This window comes from Lycium ferocissimum, chromosome 1 (assembly GCF_029784015.1).
Source record: "Lycium ferocissimum isolate CSIRO_LF1 chromosome 1, AGI_CSIRO_Lferr_CH_V1, whole genome shotgun sequence".
NCBI classification, from domain to species: Eukaryota; Viridiplantae; Streptophyta; class Magnoliopsida; order Solanales; family Solanaceae; genus Lycium; species Lycium ferocissimum.
Genome location: NC_081342.1, coordinates 15,826,885 through 15,841,833, shown reverse-complemented (window position 1 = coordinate 15,841,833; position 14,949 = coordinate 15,826,885). Strand labels below are relative to the sequence as shown.

General features: G+C 37.9%; 1 pseudogene; it reads left to right on the top strand.

Moving 5' to 3' along the window:
* The first annotated feature begins 1,149 nt into the window (after positions 1–1,149).
* Positions 1,150–4,669, top strand: LOC132062477 (putative receptor-like protein kinase At3g47110; annotated as a pseudogene).
* Positions 4,670–14,949: the final 10,280 nt, after the last annotated feature.

Sequence of the window (14,949 nt, the reverse complement as noted above, 5' to 3'; positions counted from 1 at the left end):
GAAGTTAGCTTATCGATGGATTTGTATTTTTCTCAATCAATTACAGAAAAAATTTATTGCCAAATAAATAAATAAAGTTATTACGAGTATCTTCTCGAGTTTATTTTTAATGTTTTTATATTATTTTGTAACCTAACATTCTTTAAAAAAAGAAGAAGAAAACGAGGATAGAGAACAGGGTCAGAGCTAGAGGTCCGGATACGGTCCGGCTGAACCCAATAGCTTTTTGCTCAATTTGTGTATTTGTGTAAGAAAAATTCATTAAATATGTCTGAACATTAAATTAGAACCCAGTTATTACCACTTGAAGTCGTCATTCTAAAATCTAGAACTCATAAAGTTGAAATCCTGGCTCCGCTTCTGATAAAGAATGCCATCATCTGCTGCTTAACTTCGGGAAGTTGCGTTGTATTCTTACTGCATTCTCTCATCCATCAAACCATAATTAAGTTGCAAATTCTCTTAAATTATCACATTTTCTTGGATGTAAATTCATTGTAATCTTTTTCTCATCTCATACTTGGTCAGTCACACTTGACCTCAAAGACACTAACAACTACTAACCTTGATTTATCCCTTGCTGCAAAGGTCAATATTTTCATCTGTTCACACCCTTACTTTCTTTTTCAATATGTGGTAGCATCATTATTTTCTAATGAGATTGATGGAACTTCTCTTTCTCATTCTCATTCTTAGAAATATTCAAATTAAAAAATGCAGAAAAGAGTGAGCTTACATATTATATTGTTAGTCTACACTTTGCCGTGCCAAGAACAATAAGGTTATGATGACTTACAGCTCACGTTTAAGATCAGCTAGAGAATATTGATGCATATTTTAAAGGGGGAGTTCATCAACTCAAACTTGTTAATCACATTGAAACAATAACTTAAGGATATTATATAGGATATCACGCTTAATTTTATTCCATCTGATATCACAAGTATAATATATCTCGCTCATCTTTGGTCAATACATATCCATCTTCAAACCACGTACATAAAATAGTCATAGATTTCAACCAAGAAATTTTATCTTTCTTGTAATCACCATGCAGTAATGCAACTTCACAACCCCTATAAGTAACAAACCTTAGGCTGCTGCTCATATGAGACACCGATAAACAAAATTCCTTAACATTCTCCCATAATGGAACTTCCATCAACAAGTTTTAGCTTTCGCGCTTTGTTTACTATCCATGTTGTCATTCTTGTGCTCCAACTCTCGCTTTCCTTTACTTTTCTGTATGCTGCAGCTGCACTACTTAGTAATGAGACTGATAAGCTTGCCTCAATTAGCTTCAACTCCGAAATAACTGAAGATCCATCAGGAGTTGTAGCCACATGGAATGAATCTGTCGACTTCTGCCAGTGGGCTGGAATAAAATGTAGCCTTAGACATGGCAGAGTCATCAGTTTGAATCTCAAAGGCCAGAGATTGGCAGGTATAATCTCAGCTCATCTTGGAATCCTTTCGTTCCTGTATTCTCTTGACCTTGCAGAAAATTCGTTCCATGGTCAAATTCCACAAGAACTTAGCAGGTTATTTAGGATTCAAAAGTGTTTAATCTGCATTTTTACTAGGAGAAGCAATTCCGGTTAACCTTACGCGTTGTGTCAACTTCAAGAGCCTTGTCTTAGAACACAACTATCTTGTAGGAGAGATTCCTTCTGAAGTTGGATCACTAACAAAACCAGTGCAACTTTTTTATTTCAGAAATAACAATCTAACAGGAACAATTCCTGCTTCTATTGGAAATTTAACATCTTTACAAGAGTTGCACTTATCGTATAACAATTTCTTAGGACAAGTACCAGATTCTGTAGCTCGATTGACCAAATTAAGAGAGATTGGAGTAGCAGTAAATAGAATATCAGGGGAGTTTCCTGCTTCATTGTACAATTTGTCCTTTCTTGAATTAATATCAATTTCTTACAACAACTTTGATGGTATTGTTAGATCCGATATAGGCAACTTATTCCCGAATCTTCAAAGACTTCATTTAGCGCAGAATCACTTCACCGGTTCCATTCCGTCCTCTTTGGCTAATGCTACAAAACTTATGCAGCTTGATATTCCTCAAAATAATTTCACTGGAACTGTACCAATAAGTTTTCGTAAACTAGGAAATCTGTTGTGGCTAAGTGTTTTTGGTAACTCTCACGGAAATGGTGCACCTAATGACCTCAACTTCATAGATCATCTAACCAATTGCAGCAACCTTCAATTCCTACATATTGGACTAAATCAGTTTGGAGGTATTCTTCCCAACTCCATAGTGAACCTTTCTAAGCCATTTGACAAGGCTAATTATAACGGGAAATCAGATTCGAGGACCTATCCCTAAAGGTATCTCAAACTTAGTGAGCTTGGATTTATTCTACTTGGGTTACAACCATCTAACAGGCAGCATTCCAGAATCTGTTGGCACCCTACCAAACTTGGGAAATCTCGGTTTGGATTCAAATTCTTTGACGGGGGTAATCCCTTCTTCTATAGGCAACCCCACTAAACTTTCCTATAACAACCTAGAGGGAAGCATTCCTCCAACTCTAGCAAACTGTATGTAGCTGCAGTATATGCAACTTTACAAAAACAATCTGAGTGGAACCATAGCCGAGGAGCTCACGACTCTTTCATCTCTCACACCAGTTAACGTCTTATAACTCCTTTACTGGTCATCTCCCAACAGATATAGGCAATTGGAGCCATCTAAATTCTCTTGATTTTTCTCATAACAACTTTTCTGGTATAATACAGCCCTCCTTAGGGAAGTGCTTGGCTTTGCTGGAAATCCATATGCACGAGAAACTCCCTCTAAGGAACCTTTCCTGATTTAGGAGGCTTGCAGAATCTACAGTTGTTAGATCTTTCCTCTAACAACCTATCCGGGCCAATTCCTCATTCATTGGGAACTCTTACTTCCTCAATCTACTTGAACCTGTCATTTAACAATCTAGAGGGTAATGTTCCCGTCGATGGACCATTTTCCAATTTAAGTGTTGTTGTAGTAGTTGGGAACCACAAGCTTTGTGGTGGGATACAGGAATTGAATTTACCACCATGTGTTGTTTACGAACCCCAAAGAACACGAAACAAGCATGTACTTGCCCTCAAGTTCATTTTAACCATTGTCTTTGTTGCTTCATTCTCAATCCTGCTGCTGGTTATGATCGTGTTCCTTTATCGGAGGAGAAGTTCAAAAGATCAAATAGTTGATAGATCTACATTTGGGAACTTCACTAAAATTTCTTATCAGCAGCTCCTTAATGCAGCCGGTGGATTTTCTTCTGAAAATTTAATTGGATCTGGCGGCTTTGGGACTGTTTACAAGGGAACTCTAGGCCCTGATGGAATGGTTGTCGCTGTCAAGGTACTCAATCTCCAGGAGGAAGGAGCTTCTAAAAGCTTCCTGGCAGAATGCCAAGCATTGAGAAACATTAGGCATCGGAACTTTGTCAAAGTCATCACAGCTTGCTCAAGTGCAGATTTCAAGGGAAATGAGTTTACGGCTTTTGGTACATGAATTCATGCCAAATGGAAACTTGGAGGAGTGGTTACATCCAGAAGGAGAAACACAGAAGAGTAGCTTGACCATTCTTCAGAGAATAAATATTTTCATAGACGTTGCTTCCGCCCTTCACTATCTTCATCATCAGTGCCAAGCTCCTATAGGTCACTGTGATATAAAGCCATCAAATGTTCTTCTTGATGAAGATCTCACAGCTGATCTTGGCGATTTCGGTTTAGTGAGACTCATTCCTGGATTTAGTACTGAAGCTAATCTTGATCAGTTTAGCTCACTTGGAGTAAAGGGAACCATCGGGTATGCAGCTCCAGGTGTAAAAAAAACTACTCAAATAAATCTGCAACTGGCGATATACATGATATGTTGTGCAGTAATATTATTGGTTTACTTTACTTTATCGATTGCAGAGTATGGCACAGGTGGTAAGATCTCCATATTAGGAGATATGTACAGTTTTGGGATTCTAATATTGGAGATATTCACTGGAAAAGACCCACAGACACTTTGTTCCAAGAATGCTTTAGTCTCCACCACTTTGTGAAAGGAGCATTACCGGAGGCAGTTGTGGAGATTCTAGACAAAACAGCTCTAAATGAAAACATAATGGGGAAAACAACCGACGGAGAAGTTTATTGGGTCAATTTGGAAAGAGATCAGATTGAATGCTTGGTTGCTGTACTTGATATTGGAGTTGCATGGCCAGCTGAATCTCCAAGAGATAGATCGATGATGAGGCAAGTTTACTGTCAGTTGGCACAGATCAAAGACAGATTTCCGGTAATAGAGAACAAATAAGAGGATTGCAGCCATATATAGACAACAACTGCTTTGGTTTTACTTTTCAATGCAATGCTATTCACAATGTTCTGTAAGGACTTGAAAATTGTGCCATTATGGAAATTAGTATATACCATAAGAAATACTATGTGCAGAAAGACAAGGTTATGTCCTGGATTTTTAGTCATGTATATCAATCTCATCTTCATAGCTAACTTTTCCATACTAGTCTATATGTCATTATCAATTATAAATTGACTAGTTCAGGCCTTGTCTTCTTCTTAAACACACCATAACAGCAGCGCATTTGCAGCTTAAACTTTGCATGACAACATTGTTGGAAAAATATTGGAGATGATCACATTAAAAAGAACAACTAACAGACAAATACAATATAGTAATAACATTAGAGATAAGATAGAGTTGAAATTAGAAAACCCGGTTCAAGGCACGCTATGGATGGCGCTGTCTTCAGAGTAGATTTCCGTCGCTACCCGGTGCAAATAGCAAAGTGACGTTCTACTCCCAAGATACAATGAACCACTCAGAAATCTTCTAATGTGCACTCAAACAGAAGTTCCAGAGAACTTTTTAAATCTCTCAACTGCTTTAGTAAAGGAAGAGGCACGAATGCAGAATTTTATGTTGCAGGAATTTTTCTACTTCTGAAATATTTCCTAAGTCTGAAAATCTATAGCATGCCTATTATTTATAAGGTGTAGAAAACAACTAACACACATTTTCAAAGAAAGGATGCAACCCTTAAGATTGGATGACACCTTTTCACAATGAATAGGTGTATCCTTTAAAGAATGGGTAACACCTCTTTATAACATATTGTGTCTTTTCAAAGGTGTGTTTAAATTTTGAATCACATCTAAAATAAATTCTAACAATCCCCCACATGATTCAAGAATTTAAAGAACGCAAAAGTAGTCTTTTATAATGATGTCAGTAAAGGTGTCTTGTGGACTTGAACCTCACTTAATATGATGAAATTCAACCAGAAGGACCATAGTGAACTTAAATCTTGAACTAGGACCTTGTAGCCTGTTCTTCAATTCAACATACACATTATACGAGATTTTTATCGAGTTCATAAATGGGGTAGCGCGTTAACGGCCTTACGCTAGTATCTTGATTCGCGAGTGCTCTAGTAGATTGCGGCCTCACAACAATTTAGAAGGACAAGTACCAGATTCAGTAGCTTGTTTGATCACTTGAAACAGCTTGGATACTCCATAAAAAGCTTATATGGGAAGTTCCCTTCTCCATTATACTACAATAAATAGATTGATTTGTCAATGTCAGTCCTCCAATTAAATAGTTACACAACCTTTCAGATATTTCATTTTTACTTGTGGCTCATTTGGATATGAAATTAGTTGTTAATCTTGATTTGTTTGCATACGCTCCAGAGGGGTCAGGAAGTACCTCAAGATGAAGTCTTCAAGATTACTCACACGAGGAAAGTGAAGAACGCCGATGGTACAGACCAATGGATTGAGCCAAGGGCTCAACAAACCTATGTAAGTCACTAACTAACAATAATAACTAGTTTTGTTTTAACTAAATTTACCTACTAACATTGTATCCTTCAACTTCAGACCGAGTTTCAACAACACTTTGGGGAATATTGTGCCAGTCAGCCAGCCGGGACATCAATGACCAACGAGATAATTGATCAGCAGTGGATGGAGAAGGTTGCTCCCCCGACAAAGTATGGGACAGTTTATGGGATGCCTAATCAAGCCTGTCGTCAATTCCCGTCGTTCCTTCAGGGCGTAGGTGCTACTTCTGAGGGGGCAGTGGATCCTAAGGAGTACTAAGAAATGAAGCAGAAAGTTAGTCAACTAACAAGCACACTTAGTGCCACGGAGGCAAGGATGTTGGGTATGCAGGCCCAAATAGACAACTTACTCAATTCGGGGGCGTTTTCGATTCCCCCGTGTCCCAGGGATGCTCGTAGGTCACAACCCACCCACACCCCCCGACCTTCCCATGGTAGACAACGTAGGTCACAAGCCAACGTAGTTCATGGTCTTGTGGATGAGGATAGTGAGGAGGATTCAGATCATGTCTCTAACACCCAACGTGGACTTTCTTGATTCATATACTTTTAGATTCTAATATTGCTATATTTTCTTGGATATGTATATGATATTTAAGTATTTTAATGTAGTTTTAATTCGAATTAGATGTACTTTGAAGGTGAATTTGATTGTAGAATGTAGTTTATGGTTGTTTAACTTTATGATGTTTAAGTGTTTGAATATAGTTTTAAGGATATTTGAACTACTTTGAATTTGATAGTAGAATGCGTTGTAATGTTGCATTTTTTTTTTTTTTTTAACATTTCCATATTTCATTGCCACTTCCAAAAATTTACATAAGTAGAAGGAGGACTATACCAAGCCTTCTTTAGAACTATTTTACAGAGGTTGGGCAAAAGGATTTGCACTATAGTGGCAAATACGAAACCAAAACAGCTCTTCAAGGAGGATTAAAATAAATCATCCCGGGCTTCTTTCTTCTAACTCTAAATGAGGGAAACTCCCACCTATCCATATTGAGGAGCCCTTTAACTTGAAAAGGTATATTGCTGGAGCTTGTGATGACTCTGGTTCTATCTGAGGCATGGCTTAGAGAAGCAAGCTTATTCGCAGTTTTATTTGCTTCTCTATAGCAGTGCCTTACGATGATATTATTGGTATGGACCAACCTTTTGATATCATCTATGACTTCCTTGATGTTCCAAGGTATCTTCCAGTCTTCCAAGATATAGTTCTTGATAAGAAGTGAATCAGTTTCTGCAATCACCAAATTGTGTCCATTCTCTAAACACCATTTTATTCCAAAGAGGAGAGCTTTAGCCTCTGCAGTGTTACTGGTTCCCTCACCTAGAGGTAACATGAAGGCCATGATGCATTTTCCCCATGAGTTTCTAACAACTCCTCTTCCCCCACTCGATGTACCACTGCAGGAACCATCAGAGTTCATCTTGACAAACAAAATGGGATCCACTTCGTAGCTTGAACAGTATTAGCATTAAGGTTGAGGTCCATCAGTTTGATCAGGTTGTTCCAGCTCTCTGGGATGTTCAAGCTCTTGAATTTACTTTTGGATAGTTGGGTGATACTGAAAGAAACATTGTATATGGATATGATAAGAGATGGACTCTCTTCTTCGTACTTAGAGTTGCACCTTGACCTCCAAAGTTCCCATATGATAATGGGGGGGAGGATGCTTATGACATACGAAGTGACAGGATTTTTAGGATGGGAGTTCCAACATCTGGTAAGTAATTCTCTGAGATTAGTATTCTTGGTGTTGATTCCCATTTTTCCAGCAAAATAGCCCCATAGCAGTTGAGCAAAATGTCCAGAGTAGAATAAGTGTTCCACATTCTCCCACCTGGATTCATACCTGCACCAACACAACAGCAGCACTTAGAAACAGTGTTAATTTTAAATTTTTTAGATACTTTTACCTCAGAAGGGATTCTGTCATGAATTGCTCTCCAAGCTATACATGACATCTTAAAAGGAACTTCTTTATGCCAAATCTTTGAGTCCATATGTGCGATAGGTTTCTTCTTTCTAATAATGTTCCAAAAGTGAAGATATTGAGAAAGAACCAGACTGGGATGCTGTCCAGACTGGGATATCTCTTGTATTACTGTCCAGCTTCAAGTTGTAATTGTTGATAAGGTCCTTGATAAGTTCACTTGGTTGTGATTCAAGTGTTGTCCCGTCCCATTGCTCATCTTTGAAGATTTCCTTAATGGAAATATTTTGAGTAACGTTTTGATCCTCCATAAGCTCATACAAAGACCCTTGATTGGTCCAATTGTCAAACCAAAAATTTTTCTCTCCTTTTCCAATTTTCCACCATATGTGATGATCAACTTCTTCTCTAATCTGCAACATAGCTTTCCAACTATGTGATTGTCCAGTTTTCCATTGGGTCACATTGGGGTGGTCCTTTATGCAATATTTAGCATGCAAGAAGTTGGCCCACAGAGAATTATTTAATCTAAAGTTCCACCATTGTTTGGCAGTGAAAGCTTTGTAGATATCTTCTAGTTTTCTAAAATTAGCACCTCCTTCTTTGTATGGAAAGCTTAGGTTCTCCCAAGATATCCAATGGTATCTCCCACCTTCTTCATTACCAGACCAAAAAAATCTAGCTAGGTAAGTTTCAATCAACTCAAAGGTGCCTTTAGGGGGATGAACTGCTGCAAGAGTGTGAGTGTTTAGGGCCATGAGGACATGCCTAATAAGAGTAGCTCTTCCACCTGAGGATAGTAGTTTCAGGTGCCATCCTTTGATTCTGTTAATGACTTTGCTGATCATGTCATGAAAAATGTCAAGTGTTTTCCTACCAGTATAGATAGGACATCCAAGATATTTAAGAGGCAGGTATTCATGTCTCATGTGAAGGATCTTGCCCACTTTTCTGATGATGCTTAGAGTAGTATTGTTGGCCATGGAATATGAGCATTTACTCTTGTTGATCACTTGCCCTGAAACGCTTTCATAGTCTGCTAGTGTTCTCAGAATGATCTGTAAACTTGATTTCCTGCCACTACTAAAAATAATAGTGTCATCTGCAAAGGACAGGTGGTTAATCTATGGACCAGGGTTATTCATGGAAAAACTATGATAAGCAGGGACTCTATACAAGGCATTAAGTAGTTTAGACGGGAGTTCAGCAGATAAAACAAAAAGGCTAGGTGATAGAGGATCACCCTGCCTAAGCCCCCGACCAGATTTGAAAAAGCCATGCCTACTCCCATTAACTAAAATAGAGTACCAAATACAAGAGATATACCTATAGATTAATTCAATCCAAGATTCTGCAAATCCCAGCTTTCTCAGCATAAAACAAAGAAAAGGCCATGAAACTCTATCATAGGCTTTGGACATATCTAATTTAATAACAACATTTCCGCCCACATTAGGCTTAGAAATATCATTAATAATTTCCTGAGCTAGGAGAATGTTATCTGAAATGGCTCTACCTTTTACAAAGCCATTTTGGTTTGGACTTATAACTTTAGGGAGAATTTTAGAGAGCCTGGCATTGATAATTTTAGAAATGACCTTACTAGAGGTATTGCATAGGCTAATAGGTCTAATATCAGTGAAATCCTGAGGGGAGTTAACTTTTGGTAGCATAAAAATACAAGTATGAGTAAAGAATTGAGGAAGGACGGCACCTTGAAAGAACGAGATGATTGCAGCATGAAGATCCCAAGCTATGACTGGCCAAGCAGCTTGATAAAACCTCCCACTAAGACCATCACGACCAAGAGCACTATCAGGATCAATGTCAAAAACAGTGTCTGACTTCTTTTAGAGAAGGCAATTCAGTCAAGCTAGTGATGAAGAATTACCAGATGACTTCTTTTGCAAACATTTTTAAGCTTTTGATGAAGAATTACCAGATGACTTCCTTCAAGTTGTAACTCCCAGGCTTCTTGAACAACATTAAGAAAGTCCACATGATCAGCCCAAATATTGAGAAATCTGAAGTATTTAGTAGGGTTGGTAGATTCAGGCTTGCATTGGATTAGGAGGGGTGCATGATCAGAGCAAGTCCTTGGGAGATGAGTTACAGTTGTCTCACTGAACTTATCAAACCAAATGCTATTGTAAATGAGTCTGTCCAACCATTTCCAAATGGTATTAGGGGGCTCTCTATTGTCACTCCAGGTGAAACTGGCTCCTGAGTACCCTCCATCTTGTAAGCCACAATCTTCAAGACAAGAAATAAATTCCATACTTTCCTCAAACCTGTAAGGCAGGCCCCCTATCTTTTCCTCAGGACAAGTGATGACATTAAAGTCCCCAACTACTCCCCAAGTTCCACTCATGTTGTTGGCTATGGTTCTTAATTCTTCCCACAGATTGAGTCTTAGGGGTTCCTCACATTTGGCATATATCACAGAAATGTGTATGTCAACAGGTTCATGTTGATGAATGATGTGTACTAAGACATGTTTCTCTTTATCCTCTATGATGTCAAGTTGATACCCTGTAGACCAAAGTACCCAAATCTTGTTGGAACAGTTAGAGAAACAATAAGAATAGCCTAGCTTTCTTTTGAATTTTTCAATTTTCCTTGAGTTCACTTTTGGGTTCTTGAATGAATATATAAGGGAATTTGTGTTGTTTTTTGAGAGTTTGAAGTCTCTCTATGGATCCTCGGGAGGCTATCCCCCTGATATTCCATGATAGTGTATTAATCATAGATCACTTTGGGGGGTTGATGTCTATTTTTTGAGGCACAGTTCCTTAGAACTGAACTGTTTGTCCATGGGCTGCTGTGCATTCTCCAACCTCCATGGGGAGAGGTTATTAAAGAAGGACACATTTTATTGAACTTTGTTGTAAGATCCGGGTATAACACAAGTTAGTGTAGGTCTATCCCCTCTGATTAGTTCATCATCAGAGGTGGAAAGGGCCTGTTCATCCTCAGCATTCACCATATATAAATCTTCTTCACAATCTTTGTAAGAAGTGTCATCTAGTTCTTCTCTGGGATTGTGATTTTCCTGGCTCACTTGTCCAGCAACCTTCTCAGGATAGGGATCATGGGTCTCCTTTGTCATCTCTTTTTCCTTGGCTCTCCTCCCAGCTATTTCCTCAGCAAGGTTGGGGATGAGGCAAAAAAAGGGCAATCTGGGAGTATTTATAGCCTTTTTTTTTTTTTTTTCCTCTAGAGAGATTTCCTCTGTACATAACACAACATCTGAAGGAATAGCAGTTTTTTGCTGAATTTTTTCCCTCTAGAAGTAACATTTTTACCAGTATCCTTCACTTCTACCAGCTCGATATTCATGCTTTGAACTTCCATTTGAGTATCTGGGTATTTGGTCTCATTACATTCAATCCTTTTCATGCTGTTACTCATAATTTCATGTAGGGGTTTAGTGATCTTTTCCTTTCTCTTTGCCTCCTTCTTACCTCTCTTTGCATGAGACCTCAGGTTTGGGTAGTTTTGTTGTAACTGCTGTGCTTTCTCCTGCCCCTTGCAAGTGTTGTTAGGGGCAGTTATTTCCATTCCTGTAACACCATTCTCAGTTTGGACTGTCACTGTTTCTTCCTGACAGTTACTAACAATAGGGATCTGGTTGTCCCTTTTGGTCATGGAGTCGGCATTGTTTTCCATATTTCCCTTTTCCTCTAGACCCATGGGATTTTTGTGATAGTTCTTTCCCCTTTTCCTTATTACAGTTTGCCAATCATCTTCCCCATTCCCATTGCTAGTAATCATGTTATCTACTTTGGGTATAGGTTCATCTCTTTCTCCTGACTGAATTAGAGGGTGTTCCGCCTTGTAGGATAGGATAGGGGTTTTGTTTTCAATAATTTTTCCCCCAGAATTTTCCTTAAGATCCGGGTGTAGGAAGTGGCACTTTTCATCAGCATGCCCCTGTATATTGCAATGGAAACAATATAAAGGGATGAATTCATATTCTATCTTTTGAGCTATCAACTCTTTGATCCCTTCTTCATTCGTAATATCTAGTAGCACCTCTTCTACCAAAGGCTTAGTTAGATCGATCTCTATTTTAACCTTGGCAGTAGTCGGTCTAGATTTAAATAGAGTGGCTTTGTCTAGGAGTAAGGGGATTCCTATGGGTTCTACAATTCTGCATATAGCATCCCACTCATAGAAATGCCAAGGTAGTTCTGGCAGGTTGATCCAAACAGCAGCCATGGAATTCCCAGAGATAGGTTTGAATTTTGTCGACCATTTTTCAATTCTCATAATATTCAAACCTCCAAGGGGAATAAAATTCCTAGATAAAACATTGAGATGGTCTTCTAAGAAATCAAAATCTAGAAAAACATTGTGCATATCGAAGGCCCCAATTTTGGTAGCCCCTTTGCTAGGGATAAATTTGGAGATTTCTTTTCTAATTGTATCTATCGAGGGCCGTATGTGATTAAACTTAGCCACTATGGCCGATTTGCAGGTTTGAGCCAGTAGTTGTTTTTTTTTTTTTTTTTTTTTCAGTAGCTGGTTTTCCTCTTTGGAGAAGGACACCACTGGTTTTCCGTTGAGCAGACCATGAGTTTTGGGCACGAGCTTTACTCTGTTCCTTTTGGTATTGTGATTTCCAGCTGCATTGGCATAGGAAGGTTTGGGGGTAACGATTTCCTTCTTTTGGTTTTGGCTGGTCTTTGACTTTTTCCCGTATTTGGGGGGGGGGGGGGTTGTGGGGAGAGGATTAGGGGTTTGGAAATTATGAACATGTTTTGAGTTTGATGGCAGCGGGGGGGAATCAGAGGGTAGGGGGTGGAATTGGGATTGTGGTTCTGTTCAATCGCCGGAGGACGTTTATCACCGAGGACCGGTAGATCCACGGTGAGAAACATGGTAGGTTGACACTCAGTACCGGAAAAGCTTTGAAGATAACGGTCACTTTTTAGAGAGAGAAATGTAGAGAGAAGCCAGAGCTTTTTTTTTTTTTTTTTTTTTTTTAAAGAAGGATATATTTGAACCCAAAGTATATGTAATGTTGCATTGTTGATGAATTGGATGTGTTGTAGAACAATGTTGATTTGGTTGAATTGGCAGGTAGGCTGCTGTAAAAGCAATGAAATGCTGATAGTTTCTTCTCATATTTTCGACCACACGAGGTCGAAATTCAGCCCAGATGTTGCTAAATTTCGATCTCACCAAGTCTAAAATGTACCTCCACATTAAAATTCCGACCACATGAAGTCGAAATTTAGCAACAATGTTTCCAGATTTCGACCACAGGCAGTCGAAATTCTGGGCAACATATTGAATTTCGACCTCTTGTGGTCGAAATTTAAAATGCCAGCCAGGATTTCGACCACATGTGGTCGAAAAACTTAAATAATATTTAAATAAAAATATATTTTTCGACCACATGCGATCGAAAATATTAATTAATATTTAAATAAAAATTATTTTTTCGACCTCGTGCGGTTGAATTTTTTTAATAATATTTAAATAAAACATGCAGTTTTCGACCACACAATGTCGAAAACTGTATTTTCTTAATGTAGGTAGATTTTTTTTTTTCGACCTTGTGTGGTCGAAAAAAATTTCACCCTATCTATTAGCGACCCGGCCTTGAGGTCGAAAAATCGGCTTTTTCGACCTCATGCGGTCAAAAATTTTGTTTTATTTTCCCTGTTTTTTTTAGTAGTGGGCCACTTGAAACAGCTTGGATACTCCATAAAAAGCTCATATGGGGAGTTCCGTTCTCCATTATACTAGAATAAAATCTATCCTTCGTTGAACTGACATCAGTTTCTTATAACAAGGTTGCTGGTTTTCAAAAATCTACAGCTTGATTTCCCTGAAAACAACTTTACTGGAAGTATACTTGTTAGTATTCGTTGTTGTGAAAAATGAGTTTAGTATCTCAAAAAGAAACGGTCAAAATTATATCTACATGCATACTATTAATATTTTATTAATTGGTTTTTAATATACTACATTATTGTTTGGAAAAATCATTATTTTGCTAAGCAAATGGAGCCGTTAGCTACTTTCAACCATTGTGCGTTTTTGCTGATTTTTATTAAATGAGTATTTACTAATTTATCAATTTAATCTATTAATAGCTATTATCACTAAGTGAGCGTTATTTGGGAATTATATTTGGACATTATTTGGTTGAAATCATTTGAGTTCTGCTACTACATATACTAGTAGTCTTTTTCTTACGGCGACGGAGATACAAAAATATAGTCTTCCTTCTATATTATATTGTGCTGGGTTTTCTACTTTGTGAAATCTTTGTTAGATTCTGGCTCCTAGTTTTGTACTAGAAGAGCTTGTTGAATCCTGGAGGATACACCTATACCGGGTGAAATATCCTTAAGGACAGTGTCTTAATTGACATGCCTCAAGCTTTCAGGAATTTCCTGCAAAGTTCGTGATCAAGTATTTTCCGACAAGATTCGTGATCAAGTATTTTCCGTAAGATTTCCAACATTAGTAACCTGGAACATTTGTTTTGGCTCAATGTTTGGAGTAACCTGTTAGGATATATATATTACTAGTGTTCGGATACGTGATTGCACGTGTATCACATACACATATATCTTACGATATGAATTATATTAAATACAAGTTGTAATTGATGAACCACCAGCGTATTCCAATTACTTATTTGTTGAACGATTATAGTTCAGTAAAGCTTTTTCTCACATACTGATTCAAATTTGATGGCTATCTTGTAGTAATAAGATTGATACCTTTATGTATATGGGAAGCCCCATAGTTGAAAGTTGGATTACGATAATACCCTTAAAAAGTTGAATGACTATTTTGTCCTTGAGTAAAACAAAACAAAAAAACCTCCCATTAAATAATTACTACTGTCATTTATCACAATAAACCGTATGAACGTAAAGAATTATTCTATCTTCCCATAGTTATGGCACATTATCAGGTGTGTAAAACTACTTAACTATTACTTGTAGTTATTTTAGCCTTTATGTTTTGCTTCCTTCATTTTCCATGGTAATAACCTTTTCCACAGTCTATTCATATTCTTTATAATAATCTATAAATTTAAGCACCGAATCTGCTCTTTTGTACTATATTACTTATGAAGTCATTGTTCCATCAGGATGATATCGAGCACG